The sequence below is a fragment of the Microcaecilia unicolor genome, chromosome 1, assembly GCF_901765095.1.
Source record: "Microcaecilia unicolor chromosome 1, aMicUni1.1, whole genome shotgun sequence".
Classification (NCBI taxonomy): domain Eukaryota; kingdom Metazoa; phylum Chordata; class Amphibia; order Gymnophiona; family Siphonopidae; genus Microcaecilia; species Microcaecilia unicolor.
The window spans coordinates 297,231,955-297,247,597 of NC_044031.1; positions in this window are offsets into that span (position 1 = coordinate 297,231,955).

A 15,643-nucleotide genomic window follows, 5' to 3' on the forward strand; every position below is an offset into this window, starting at 1 on the left:
TTCTGACACTCGACACAGTGCCGTGTTTCAGCATTGTAGCCTGCCAAAAAAGTCTTTAGGAGTGTAGGATCTGGTAAGTCTGGTTTCAAACTAAGAGCCTTAATAATGCATTCTGTGTAAAAAAAAAAAAAAGGCACCTTCAAAACAGTTGCCTTCAATACAATTGCACCGTGGAGTGAAGCATCAGTGTGTATCAATGGCATCCATCCCCATCAGCCCACCTTTAAACTCCATTGAGGGGTATTCTCATAGTTGTGAGTATTTCCAAAAGCATTCTCTTTAGTCTATTGAGAAATGCTTTGTCCTTCAAACATGAAGCTCTTCCCCCCCCCCCCATCCACTTCTCCCTTTCTGTTCTGAGTTGGGTAGAACGGCATAGTACGTGAAAGAAAAATAGAAAGACAATGGGGGCTACCTCAGAGGTCTTTGGGGGCTGCCACTGGTCCCCAGGCCTTGCATCGAAGAACACTGACCTAGGTGCTTACATTTATACTTAAGCTATGCACATATATGTTTAGAATACTATCATATCTGCATGTTATCTGTGCACTTGTGTAAATGCTAGCATAACGCCTAAGTGCTATTCTGCAAATACCTGTTTAACTTACGTACTTGCAATGGATCCAAACACAGGATGGAATATGGGTAGGACAGAAGCGGGGATTTCAATTGCACATGTAACTTGCAATACCCTCAATCAGTCCCTTTCTTAGGGGTCCTTTTACTAAGCTGCGATAAAAGGGGGCATGTGCTAGCATCAGTGTGTGTTTTTGGCGCACGCTGAGGCCCGCTTTTACCGCAGCAGATAAAATGCTGTCTTTTTTTTTCTTGAAAAGAAATGGCTGTGCAGTAAGTGAACCACTTGTTGCATGGTCATTTCGGGGGGGGGGGGGGAGGGGAGTGAAGAGCACTTACTGCCATCCATTGAGGTGGCAGTAAGAGCTCCCATGCTAACCCAGCAGCACGTGACACTGCCCACTAACCACCAGGTAAGCACCAGCAATAGAAAAAATAGAAAATATTTTTTTTACTGCCGGAAATGGCGTGTGCTGGGGGTGGGAACTACCAATGGGCTCCTGTAGTAGCCCGGCGGTAGTTCTGGATTGCCGTGCAGCAAGCCTATTGCTGTGCGCCAACCCTTTAGTAAAAGGGCCCCTTAGTGTGCTAAATTCATATGGATAGTAAATTTTAAATACAAATTTAATTGGGTAAAGTAGAAATATAATTTACAAGACTAAATACCCCATTTCAGATCCCCTTTTACTAAAGTGTGTTAAAATTTTACAATTACCATGCATTAGTTGGCAAAAGTTAATACACCAGTAACAGCATCTTCCCATACAGTTAATGCAGATACAATACCCTCACCAAACATTGACTCCATTAGAGAATGCAGATTCACATACTACCACCTCCTGAAATTATGTTCACTGCTCCACATTATTCACTGTGAAATGCTCAGTCCCTGCTCAGTTCTACATTTGTTAGTTAACATGCTGAGTGTTAAACTGTTATATTTAATTTTAACATATGTTCTCACAATGCACATTAATTCCTTTGTTAACTGATTAACATATTTTAGTAAAAAGGTCTGTTAGTCTTGTAAACATTCTGTATATTGATTCATTTGAGCACTGCACACTGTTTCACATGCATGATAAATTATATTAGAACTCATGTTTACAGTTGATTTGAAGACCTACTGGTAAGAAGTTATGTCTGGTATTTCACTTTGTTGCTGTGAATAAAGCAAACTGTTCATCAAAAATCCTGGAACTTGGTAGCAAGTTATCCTACTCAGAACTCAAGCTCCAAAACCAGAGGGTAAAAAAAAGGAAAGGAAATATATCTTTCTATATAGTATCTACTTATTTACAGGAAAACAGACTTGGGGGATTACTAAAGTGCATTAAGGGCCCTGTTTACAAAGATGTGCTTACATTTTTAGCTCACGCCAAAAATTAGCACATGCTAACACTAGGAATATATGGGTGTCTCTAGCATTAGTGTGCCTACACTGTGTCTTAGTAAATGGGGTCCTACGTTTTTGACCTTAACGTGCCTTAACACCAAAAATCAATATGCCTTAAGTGCAAAGGCTTTGTGCTGAATGTTCCCAACAAGTCCTCTGTTCTTTTCGCATTTTAACACTAATTAGTGCAGCTACTTACCACCTCCTCTTGAGGAAGTGCTATGTAATCCTGCACTAACAGCACAATTGACAATGTGCTATCAATACTTATTCTTCAGCTTTGCCCCACCTAATTCTCACTCCCCTACCCCCCCCCCCCCCCAACACTACTAGTGCTAATCATTTTTATAGCACTACTAAAGGTATGCAGTGCTGGACTCATTTTATGCAAGCACTTTATCTGTCCCAAGAGGGCTCACAATCTAAGTTTTTGCACCTATGGAAATGGAGGGTTAAGTGACTTTGTAGGCATATTTTCCTGCCTTCTCACCTTTGCTGGTCTGAGGCCTGCCAAGTCTGAACTAACTAATATGGATTCTACAGCCTGTGCCCTGAATACATCTGAAACTATCAGAAACCAGATTTTCACAAAGGAAAATTACTGCTTGGCATATCCATGATGACTTAATTCAAGGACACATTGAGGCATATTTTCAAAGCACTTTGGGAGGCTAAGTTCCATAGGTTTCTATGGAACTTTGGGAGGCTAAGTGCTTTGAAAATATGCCTCATTGTTAACTGCAAATTAGTCTCCAGTTATCTTCTGGGAAGCGTGGAGAAGTTTACCTCACAATGACAAAAGTCTCTAGGAGTAGGGAGTTTGCTACCATCAGACTTTTGACTGATTAGAATTCTTTGCTAATAACAAGGTCTCTCTTCATGACCATAAATTTTGCTGGACAGAAGTATACAGTTTGTGATTGGTCCATAGATATCACCTTAGCAAGAGGGATGCCAAAGTTGGACTGAATAGGAAGAAAGAAAGGAGAAGAACAGAAGACTTGTTGGTGGATAGATCACTCTCAGACTAACTAGAAAGACTGATTTTCCTAAACACACCAGTGAACTGAATTCCTTGTGATAAAAATTGACAAGGTCAGATCTGTTGTAGCACTGAGGCCTTACCCAAGAGACTGTGTAATCAGTATACGGAGTAAAGACTTTGGATTTTATTCCTGGCCTGAGTTAGACTCGCAGAGAATTCTGCTAGAGTCTCAACAGAGGAATCCAATTCTTCATCCCACTGGAAGTCTTCAATACAGACTGCAGGGTAAAAGAAGCAGGATTTATTACCTACCTACCTGTGAAGGACTGGTTTGTCTCAGGATTTGTGGTCAGTTGGCTAACTAGCTGCTAAGTGTGTAATTTGCACAAGATATTTTAGTTGTGTAATCACTCATACATATAGTTTTATATAGCTGCAATTATATATATCTTGGTGATAAACTATATTTTTGTAGTGCACAGATATATTTGTAACTTGCAACTTGCTTTGCATTTGCCATATTGTTATTTTTATATCTGTAATAAATAATATATTTATATATTTTTTCTTAGTATGGTTCTTTCATTGGTAGTCAGTCTGGCAGAAACCTAAGGGCCAAATGTAAACTCATTCCTTAGAAGGGTGTCCAGAATAATTGCTATTTAGTAATGCTCTGCCAGCCCAAGTATGTTAGTCTACAACGTGCCCAACATCACAAGGAGCTACAGTGGGAATTGAACCCAGATCACCAGAGTCAACACCCACTGCACTAACCATTAGGCCACTCCACAAAAGCAGTTGGTGCACTTGTGAGGTAGCAGTTAATATATGCTAATTTGCATGTTTCTTGCTCAATGCAACTTAATAAAAGTCCCCCTTAGAACTATAATGAGAATGAATGTTGTAGCTTTATGCTTATCCCATCTATAGCACACATGGCATTCAATATAAATTTTAATTTACTTGAAATCACAAAATAATTATTCTCTATTCGGGCGTGGTTGTTGTTTAACAAAGACTCAACTCTAGCGGAAATGATTATGCTACTGTTTCTCTAGATGCTTTCATTCAAGGTTTGCTTATTTCTTGAAGGAATGAAAAGACAATAACTATTAATTCTTCAATGCATATGTATAAGCAATGCTAGCTTGCAACTGTATTAGCAATGTTGCAAATGCAAGATGGTTTGGACACATACATGAGATTGTGTTTTTGACTAAAACACTGTGACCATTCCAAACAATTTTTCAATTCAAATGACTTCTTAATGTGTTTCTTCACACAGGCATGTAAAATAGGAAATTATTGCATTGACATTAATAACTGAGAAGTACTATACTAAAATATCCTTGGCAACAATTAGTAAGTTAATGAGAACGGTTCCCACTGAAGCACAACATTTCAAAACATTTAGAAAGACAGAACAGTAAATTGTCATAGAGCTCGTTGTGTGTGGCGTCTATGGCCTTTAACTACTATTAAATGAAAAGCTTCAAAAATGGAACATTCCAAAAACCTACAAATAAATATATGTCATGCAAATATTCTCTTCTCAAACAATGGTATAAAATAATAGGCCTAACTGGAATAACTCCACTTGTGGGCCCTATTTTGCTCATGTAGGTAAGACTGTGCTGTTATTATGACCCCTCACTACCTCTCCTCTCTCATTTCTCCCTACACTCCCCCCCCCCCCCCCCCCGTCAACTCCGCTCTCTGAACAAATCTCTCTTGTCGTCCCCCTTCTCCTCCACCGCTAACTCCAGACTTCGTTCCTTTTATCTTGTGGCACCTTATGCCTGGAACCACTTCCTGAACCCATATGTCTAGCTCCATCTCTACCTGTTTTTAAATCCATGTTGAAAGCTCACCTTTTCACTACTGCCTTTGGCCCCTAACCATTACTCTTTTGCCCTCCTCCTTCCCTGTTCCTCTTTACCCTGTAATTCCCTTGCTCGTAATGTCTTGTCTGTCTGTTTTACTTAGATTGTAAGCTCTTTGAGCAGGGACTGTCACTCTATGTCAAGTGTTCAGCGCTGCATACGGCTGGTGACGCTATATAAATGTTATTATTATTAGTAGTAGTAGTAGTAGTAATGAACCAACATTTAACATGCAGAATGAAAAGCTTCTGAATTAATTTTTGGAGGTATTCCCAGCTCTGTGCCTTTCAGTTAACACAGAAAAAAGTTATTTACTGCCCATTTCCTTATTTGGTTGCCTGATTCCTAAAGACTGAGATAGTGTCAGTTTGTAAGAAACAGGTACAGGACAGTAGCAAACTGAAGTCACTCTTGCTACCCTATTAGACCCCAGGAAGAACAGGTATATGCTATGGAATGGGGTGTTGGGTTAGCAAGTATAGGATCAGGTGCATTAGCACTTCTTTTAAAGTATTGGGGAGAGTGAGAGGGCAAACAGGGGCTTGGGTACAGAAACATTGTTTATAAGGTTTGGGGAGGGCAAGGATTAGTGTGTGAAATTAGGTGCCAGAAACAATTATTTTAAAAGGGTTGGGAAGGATTGGGAGAGCAAAGGGTTGACTAATTGCCAGTAACATTATATTAAAATAGATCAGGGGATAAGGAGCTATATTATTCTCCATTTTGGGCAGGCCTTTTATCTTTATGCAGCTGCAGCTTGGAAAGCATGATAGCCCTGGTTCTAGCAACACAACAAAAATTTCCCGCTGCATTTGTCAGCTTGCAGTGGTGAATCCCATAATAAAACAGTACAAAAGTAACCTTAGTTTGCTATGGTTTCATAAATAGGGGCATTCAATTTTAAGAACTCTGCTGACAAGGAACTATCTATGAAAAATGAATGCAACTTGCCTTGAGCTACAATGGAATGAAATAAAGTCAATCCAGTGGTGGCCCTACCATTAGGCCACCTGAGGCAGGGGACTCTTGTGACACGCTCTAGAAGCGGTACTCTCTCCTCCCTCCTCAACCATTTACCTTATTTGTTTCTTTTCCACAAGGCAACAGTGGCAGTGATTCCTATATGCTGCCCTGCTGCCAGTACCAGCCTCCTCTCCCACTGTGGCCCGCCTCTTGATTTAATTTCCTGTTTCCTCAGAGTCAGGATGCAGTAGCGAGGAGACCATGCCAGCAGCAGGGCAGCCTATGGGAATCTCTGCTGCTGCTGCCTTTTGGAAATAAAAAGGAAAACATGAGGAAGGGAGGTGATGCTAGAACAGGCATGGGCACGGGCAAGATTGCTTGGGCTGCCCTGGGTCAATCTAACTATATATAGATATAAAGTGCTAAATCTCTGTGATAAAGGTTGGGGACATTCCCAGCACTTTAAGAAGGAAGCTGTGATTTTATGACATTAATATACATAGAATGTAGAGACCCTTTTACTAAAGTATGGTAAAATCTGGACATAAAGCATTCTAACTCTGGACTCTCTCACACACTAAGACCAGATTTAACACAGAACTTTGTAGGGCATTTTTTTTAGGTTGTGAACAAGGGAACACTTATTGTCTCCTATTTACGAGATGCTAAGTACTCCTCTGTTAGTCCTGCGTTATCCCGTTAGCACATGCTAATCCTAACGCACTAGCGGGATAAGGTGGGAATGTCCACGCTCTGCTCATTGACACACACCCTCCTAAAAAGAAAAAGAAAAAAATATATCTATATATCTATATCTATCTATCTATTTTTTTTTAATTGGCAATGTACACATTACTATGCACAAGCAGGCACAATACTACAAAGAGGGGCATAATCGAACGAAAACGTCTATCTCCATGGGCGTTTATCTCTGCGAACGGGTCCGTGAAGGGGCGGACCGAACCATATATTCGAAAAAAATAGACGTCCATGTTTCATTCGACAATTTGTGAGCTGGGCGTTTTTGCTTTTCAGTGATAATGGAAAATGAAAGCGCCCGGCTCAAAAACGAATAAATCCAAGGCATTTGTTTGTGGGAGGGGCCAGGATTCGTAGTGCACTGGTCCCCCTCACATGCCAGGACACCATCCGGGCACCCTAGGGGGCACTTTTACAAAAAAAAAAAAAAAAAAAGGTAAAAGAGCTCCCAGGTCCATAGCACCCTTCCCTTGTGTGTTGAGCCCCCCCAAATCCCCCCTCAAAACCCACTGCCCACAAGTCTACACCATTACTATAGCCCTAAGGGGTGAAGGGGGGCACCTACATGTGGGCATGTGGGTACAGTGGGTTTGGGGGGGGGGTTGGACGACTAAGCATTAAGCAGCACAATTGTAACAGGTGGAGGGGATGGGCCTGGGTCCACCTGCCTGAAGTCCACTGCACCCTCTAACAACTGCTCCAGGGACCTGCATACTGCTGCCAGGGAGGTGGGTATGACATTTGAGGGTGAAAATAAAAAGTTGTGAAACATCATTTTTTGTGGTGGGAGGGGGTTAGTGACCACTGGGGGAGTCAGGGGAGGTCATCCCCGATTCCCTCTGGTGGTAATCTGGTCATTTAGGGCACTTTTTGGGGCCTTATTCATGGAAAAACAGGGTCCAGGAAAAGTGCCCTAAATTCTAGCTACAAACTTTTTTTCCATTATCGGCGAAAGGTGCCCATCTCTGTTCGGGTGATAACCATGCCCCAGTCCCGCCTTCACCACGCCGCCGACATGCCCCCGTCAACTTTGTATGCTTCCGTGATGGAGTGCAGTTGAAAACGTCCAAGTTCGGCTTTCGATTATACCGTGTTATTTGTTTTTGTGAGATAAACGTCCATCTCCCGATTTAGGTCGGAACTTGGGCGTTTTTCTCGTTCGATTATAAGCAGGAAACTGTTCTAATGTGATTTGCGGTAGTCTGGTGGAGTGCACTTGACTAGCCATGTATTAAGGGCTTAGGGGTCTTTTTAGCAAATGGTGGTAAAAGGGGGCCCTGCAGTGACATTGGCGCATGGGTTTGCCATACGCCAAGGCCCACTTTTAATGTCACCAGGAAATGGCTGTGCGGTAACTTAAACACTTGCAGTGTGCTAATTTCTTGGGGAAGCCCTTACTGCCTCCTGTTTAAGAGGCAGTAAGGACTCTGACGGTAGCCTGGCCCCTCCCTCTAATTCCAAAAATCCTCCATATTCAGCATCCTCTGCTTTGCTGTGTGGGGGAGGAGGGGCAGTTTGTATAGATCTGTTTGGTAAAAGAAAAAAATTAGAACTTAAGTTTACCTTGTGAGCTGTTAGCTACGCTGTGCATTTTCACCCTCATGATCAAAAGCAAACGCCGGTGCTAGAGGCTGTTAGCACCATTCTAGCATCGGCGTTTGCTAACCCAGGATGATCAGAGCCCTCAAGCGTGTGAAACAACGCGCTCAAGGGCTCTTACCACAAGTAGCATGCAAATGCATGCTAAACGGGGCTTAACGCATTCATCTCCAATGATCAGCGACCAGCGCGCCAAAGATTGGGTCGCTGGCTGCGAGAAACCCTATGCCAGCTCCAAGCTGGCATTAGGGTTTGCAGATCATTGGGGAGGAATGGCGAGCCCTTATGTGGTTGTAGCCCCGCCCAGCATATCCCAGGATGCACTGGGCAGGGCTGGGCGCCGCCATTTTGCGGCGTCGAAGGAAAAGGAGGGAAGTAGGCTGCGTCCCTCCTCCAATCAAGGTAGGGGGGCAGACGGGCAGACAGAGAGGGAGGGTGGGCGACGGATCAGATGCACTAATTAGGAAGGAGGTGGTTTTTTGGTAGATGATTATAACGGTCACCAGTGGGTTTCATTCATTGACACGGTTCCAATGGTCAGGGCATTTTTGACCCGTGACGTCCAAGATTTTTTCCTCCTATCTAATGACATTTATGTGAGCTTAAGGTCCACTGTTTGTTGTACAAGTTCTATATAGCCAGTTACACTAGTATTATACAAATTAAAGTAGGCATCTGCTTTCCTTTAGAGATACCCTCTGGGCACCAATATATAGGCACACATAACATTACCCCTTCACTGCTTTATAGTTTAAATTTTCATTCTGGATTTTCTCTAGAGGCACAATCTACAGGAAAAAAAACCCCAATTATCTAGGATGTATTAAGTCAATTTTTCAAATTTAATGTCTCATTTCCAGGAGTTCTGTTTCTGGCACCAAAAAATTAGGTTCCCTGTGCAGAGACATGTCTAGACACAAAGAGGAATGTTCCTCCACATGCAGAAGGTATATATGCACAGTTGCCACTTAAAGGTTTCTCAATGCGGGGACCAATACTGCCATTGCACATTTTGTGTAGTGTATTTCCAGTTGGTAGAGAAGTTTATCTTAAAATATCTATGATGTTTGCAGCGTGCCCTCTTTCTAAATGTTTTTCTTGTGTATTTTCGAATATTGGAACACATTTATTTATTTCTTCCATTATGGACTCACATTTTACGAGTCATATCAAAAATGCCCCTCCACACCAACTGGCTCTCCATTATGTTTGTTTATTTATTTAAAAAAAATTCTGGCCCACACTATGCCATGATTCTAGGCAGGTTACAATAGTTATACACACTAAAGTTTCATATCTCACTTACTAGACAATACAACACTAACAAAAACATTAAAATCATATCAAATTAAAAGAAATAAGTTTTCAAATTAGACTTTTAAAAGTGGAAACAATAAGAAAAGCTTTTAGCTGCTTTCTAAAATGTACAGCAGGGCTCATTTTTCTGATTTCATCTGGCAGTGTATTCCACAATATCGCTCTTCCTACATATAAAATAGAGGATTGATAAGTGTTTAGTCTAATAATCTTGAAAGAAGGCACATCAAGTAGTCATTTATCAGCAGAGTACAAGCTTCAGCTGGGACAGTAGATTTTCAAACAGCTAGCTATACTGACAGGGACCTCATTATTTAAAGATAACACTGATAAATCCAAATAGAAGTCAGTCTTCTAACGGTACAAAAAGAAGGTAGCCGATTCAAAATGTCAGTACTATAGCAGCCTAATAGGTCAAGATGACCTCGACAACAAAAAACTTTTCTTCTTAGTTAAAAATCTAGCTTCCACTAATGATGAACATTCACAGAAAACATGTCCCACCGTCCAAGACCTAGCTGATCATTTCACCAATAAGATTCTCAAAATTAGGTCTGAACTATCTAAAGCTACTCCGGCATCTCTGCTCACTTTTGTTAAATCTAATATGACAGAGCTTCCCCTTTGCTGATGGGACTATACTGGTTGGCAATTGAAAAGAAAAGAGGATGGGATCTGATATGCCACATTTCTGGGGTTCCTTATTTTGTACTTAGCACAATGGAAGGTTAAATGATTTGCCTAGAGTCACAAGGAGCTGCAGAGGGAATCAAACCCAGCTCCCCTGGTTCTCATACCACTGCCCTAACCATTAGGCTACTTCGCAGAGTAATGTTTAAAACTGCAGGTCTAGTTTTTAAAATCTTGCAAGGATATGCCCCACTCTACCTCATCAATCTATTTAATTAGTCATAATCCTTCAGATTATCTAGGTTTTCACAAAACTTGTTGTTTTGCATTCCTGATATCAAGTTTTTGAAGAATCTACAACAGCTAATGTAGTCTCTTCCTTACCAGGCTGATCCCCTATTTTTCTCAATGATACACCTATCCCCCAATTACAAACCACAAGACTTCTCAGTGTTATCTTAGACACTAAGCTTATTTTACAATACAAGATAACCCAAGTAGTTCAGTGCTCACAACTCGTGCACTTGGCACTTGCTCCCCTTCCCGGAAACACCACACTGAAAGCATCTTAAAGAAAGTTGGATTTATTTTGGCCGCAGCCAGGAACGTTTAGCTTACAATTCAAAACAACATCATACGTCATAACATAATCATCATTACACACACATAACTACACATTATCATCTATTAATAACTTGGGGTACACAGTTTTGGACCTCACAAATGCTTAGTATGCCCCCCAGGTTGCCGCACAAGCAGCCTGTGGGTTCCCTGTGCCAATTACCAGCACCCGTAGAATCCTGGTGCATCCTGCTTAAGGATGCCCCGCCCTAATATAAAAAATGGCGTTCTGGCCCCCTGGCCGCCTAAGCCAGGAGACACGCTGTTCACATTTTCCTGCTGCCACTCTGCAGCCTTACTGTTGCTTATGCTTATCACTTTGGAGGAGGTCTTTCTGCCCCCGTTCTCAGCATCTCATTTAGTACTGTTACTGCTATGTTGCTGTGTACCCCCCATCGTTATTGCGTAAACCTCCCCTCTTAACGCCTGCTGCGACAAATTAGCGCCCTATGACTGGGTGGGTGGGTGGGTCAGCGCTGCTTTCACCTGGCCGTCTGGATTTTCGAGGGCGATTCCCCTTTCTTCCTCTCCTTTTATTCTCTTTCCTCCCCGTCCCCCCCCCCCTTTCCCTGCCTTAACCCTTTGTCTGTCTGGTTCCCCTCCCTCTTCCCTGTGCCCTCCTCTCCTCTCCCCTCCCCCCACCCTCCCTAACGTCGCAGGCCAGCGGCCCGGTTGTGCCCAGCCTCCCTTTAGGAGGTGGCTGGGTTCTTTCTACAACCTTTGCCTGATCAGATCCATTCAACACTTGCTACACTCTCCAGCACTAAATACTTCAATACACTCTTCAGTAATTAGTCAGTTATATTATTGCAACTAGCTATGTATGAGTATTTGGATCAAAGACCACTACAGACTGCAGATAATACAGCAATAAAAATTATAAACAGCCTCAAGAAATTTGATCATGTAACACTTCACCTTAAAAGCGCCCACTGGCTACCCATTTTACATTGTATTACTTACAAAATAATGCTGTTAGTTTTCAATATCTCATCTTTGATGAACCTTCTTATCTTGCTTGTTACCTAGTTTCATGCTTTCCCTCACGAGCTCTCAGATCAGCCCATCTAAATCACCTTAACATGCCGACCTATAGAGATATCAATCGCAAACACACTAGACACTCAATATTTTTGGTACAGGGCCACGAACTCTGGAATTCTCTTTCTATACATTTATACCAGCTTTCTTCCTTAGCCCAATTCAAATCTGACCTCAAAACTTTCCTGTTTTAAGATGCATACTCCTAAAGTTAAGATTATTTCCGATACCCTTCTCATTAAGGACCTGGCAAAACCATGTACAGGGGCAGACATGCCTTTTGTTCCCCCTGTTGTCCTATCAAAGATTGTAGTTCTCCCTTATTACCTATCGTATGTTGTACAGTTTAATAGTTCGACTTCCCTATATTTAGAATGTACGCTGTCCAGATAGTATCCACTGGATGTTAGGAATTATTAGGAAAGGGATGAAAAATAAGACCAAGAATATTATAATGCCTCTGTATCACTCCATGGTGCAACCTCACCTTGAGTATTGAGTTCAATTCTGGCTGCCATATCTCAAAAAAGATATAGCAGAATTAGAAAAGGTTCAAAAAAGAGCAACCAAAATGATAAAGAGGTTGGAACTCCTCTCATATAAGGAAAGCTTAGAAAGAGACGGCTGAGGGGGGACATGATTGAAATCTATAAAATCCTGAGTGGTATAGAATGGGTAGAAGTGAATTGATTTATCTCTCTCTCAAAAAGTGCAAAGACCAGGGGACACTCAATGAAATTGCATAGAAATACTTTTAAAATAAATAAGAAATATTTTTTTTTACTCAAAGAATAGTTAAGCTCTGGAACTCGTTACCAGAGGATGTAGAAACTGGTTAGTGTATCTGGATTTAAAAAGGGTTTGGACAAGTTCCTGGGGGAAATGTCCACAGTCTGTTATTAAGATGGACATGGGGAAAGCCACTGCTTTCCATGGGATTTGTAGCATGGAATGTTGCTATTATTTGGGTTTCTGCCAGGTACTTGTGACCTGGATTGGTCTCTGTTGGAAACAGGATACTGGGCTAGATGGTCTGGCCCAATATGGCCCGTTGGTCTGACCCAATATGGCTACTCTTATGATCTTATATTCACTATACATCAGGATGGGAAATTTGTAATTAACTTCATAAATTTGAAACTTTCTATCATTTTGTTTGAAACAGGAAACTGATTACGAGGCCTTTAGACGTAAATTGAAAATGTGTTTTTTAAGGGTTTTCAAATATTACTACTACTACTAACTAGCATTTCTAAAGCGCCACTGGGGTTACGCAGCGCTGTACAATTTAAACATAGAAAGACAGTCCCTGCTCAAAGAGCTTATGATTTGGTTATCCTGATTCTGTTGTAATTTGTGTTTGTAGAAACAGCTTTTTGTATTTTCCTAGATATATTCTAGTTTAGTCTTTTATAATCCGCATTGGACCATGTAAGTAATTTGCAGAACAGAAATTGATGCTTTCATTTGTATCTGTACATTCATTGTAAAAAAAATAACATATCTATTCATACCCAGAGAAAGTGTACAGTATTTTAATTATATCATTTTAAACACTATTTTCATTATAGAAATAGCTTTAAAATGTGTTATTGGTTGAAATCCTGAGATGTGTGAATATATAAGATGACAGCTGATTTTAAAAGCGTAATAGTGTGACGTCCCATGTTCCTTTCTCAGAGTGGCAGCACAGTATTCATTTCCTTGGTTAGTCTTTTTGGAATCCCATGGATTTAATTGAAAGAAAGCAATCCTCATCAACATGCATAGGGTTAACTTCACAGGCATGCAGACTTAATTCCCTGGTTGTGATCAAATTGGTATCTAAGAGGAATGGAAATTAGCATAGTGCTGTGAATTGACTGTGTAGCTCCACAAACCTATAGATATATACAAAAAGAAGAAGACAACCACTGGCCGGTTTGCAATAGTGGAGCTAGAAGAAGGTAGGAAAGCAACCATAGATTGGCTTGTATGAGTGAAAAAGCGTGTTTGTGCTTGCATATTTTATTAATGCACAGTATTGATATCTATTAAGGATTTCCCATATAGATTCAGGTGCCCTTTTACTAAGGTATGGTGAAATCTGGGCTTAAAATGTTCTAGTGTGGGACTTTCACACATGCTAATCTCAGATTTATCATGGCGTTAACATCAGGCACCTGTGAAAATACCACAAGAGCACTTACTGCCTCTTATTTAGGAGGCAGTAAATGTTCCCGCTTTAACCCAACAGTTAGAATGCGGCAGTCCTAATGACCAGACTTAACCTATGAACCCACTCTACACCACTCCTACCTCTCCTACCCCTACATCCCCTGCCCATTTCACCTATCTCAACCTATTTCCTAACAACCACATCATACCTCTACTATTGCTACATCTGTGTTCTTTCTGTGATATTATGTAATTCCATACTATGTAAGCCGCACTGAGCCTGCTACCAAATGGGAAAGAGCGGGGTATAAATGCAACAAATAAATAAATAATACATTAGCTGAATAATGTGGGAACACCCATTCTCCACGCAGGACAATCACCTCTAAATAATAATAATAATAATTAAAAACAGTTCATGTGCATTTAGCATGTGAAAACATACAGAATACCGCTAAATGCTTTAGCATGTTTTGCAGTAGCTCATTTTCCTATTTGAAATCCACTTCAAGAACTTGTGACCAGATTCTATATATAGTGCCAAAAAATAGGTGCAGAAAAATATACCCTTATTGGTATTCTGTAAACCTCACCTAAAGTTAGGCGCAGTTTATAGAATATGCGTAGCGGTCATTCTGTGACTAAAATTTAAGCTCAGTTATTTATGCTGACTAAAACCTTGTGTAAAAGCCTACGTCTTCTTTAGGCACAGATCTGGCATATTCTGTAACAGTATGCGGAATATTCAGAAACACTCACCCATGCCCCGCCCATGGCCATGCCCCCTTTTGTGATCTGCACATTAGAATGTACATGCACAACTTTACAGAATATGATTAGAAAGTTGTGCATGTAAATTCTAATTCGTGCCAATAATTGCTTGATATTGACCTGGCTGATCATCTTCTTAAGCAATTGAGTTGCGTGCACAAATTGGCTATGTGTACAGATTTGTGAATGCAACTTTAGTCGCCGTTTATAGAATTAGGGGGTTAATGCCTTTTAGTAAAAAGTCCCCTCAGACTACAAACATGTATAGACAGATCAAGTTTTAAGTGTACAATTTTCATATTTTGAAAATGGGTGCCAATATTCTGCCAATGGATATTCAGTTAAATCAGAATATTTGAATGTAACAGATTAAAAGTAACAAATATATTTATCCAGTTATCTTGTTAGACGTATATCATTTTAGAAGCATATAGACTTGTAAATAGCAACTTTTCCACATCTAGATCATATATATTAACAAATAGTCAAACAGTGATTGTAGAAAGTTGCTATTTGCCATGTGTATATCTCCTGAGCTGTAGAGATTTCAGGGGTTGGCAGTAAAGTTTGGACATTGACCACAGATAGGTGTTTACTTCTCATTTTGAGAGCATGCACCCCTTTCTTGGCAGTTTGATCCCCTAGCAGTACGATGACCACCATTTTGAACCCAGGAGCTAACAAGGTAGGAATGTCTAGGAATCACTCTGGCTATTCACTTAGACTCTAGGAAAATCTCCCAGTAAGAAGTTGAAAGACATAAGGGGTGAGTGGTATATGGAGTGGTATATGCCTTGATGTCGGGGGGGGGGGGAGATTTGGAAGCATGGGGATTAGATGCATGTTTTGCTGGTTCAGGGGTACCTTGAATCCACCATTAGCTTCTTTAACAGCGAGACTAACTTAAGATAGGTTATCTGCATTACTACAGCTTGAACTCAGTGT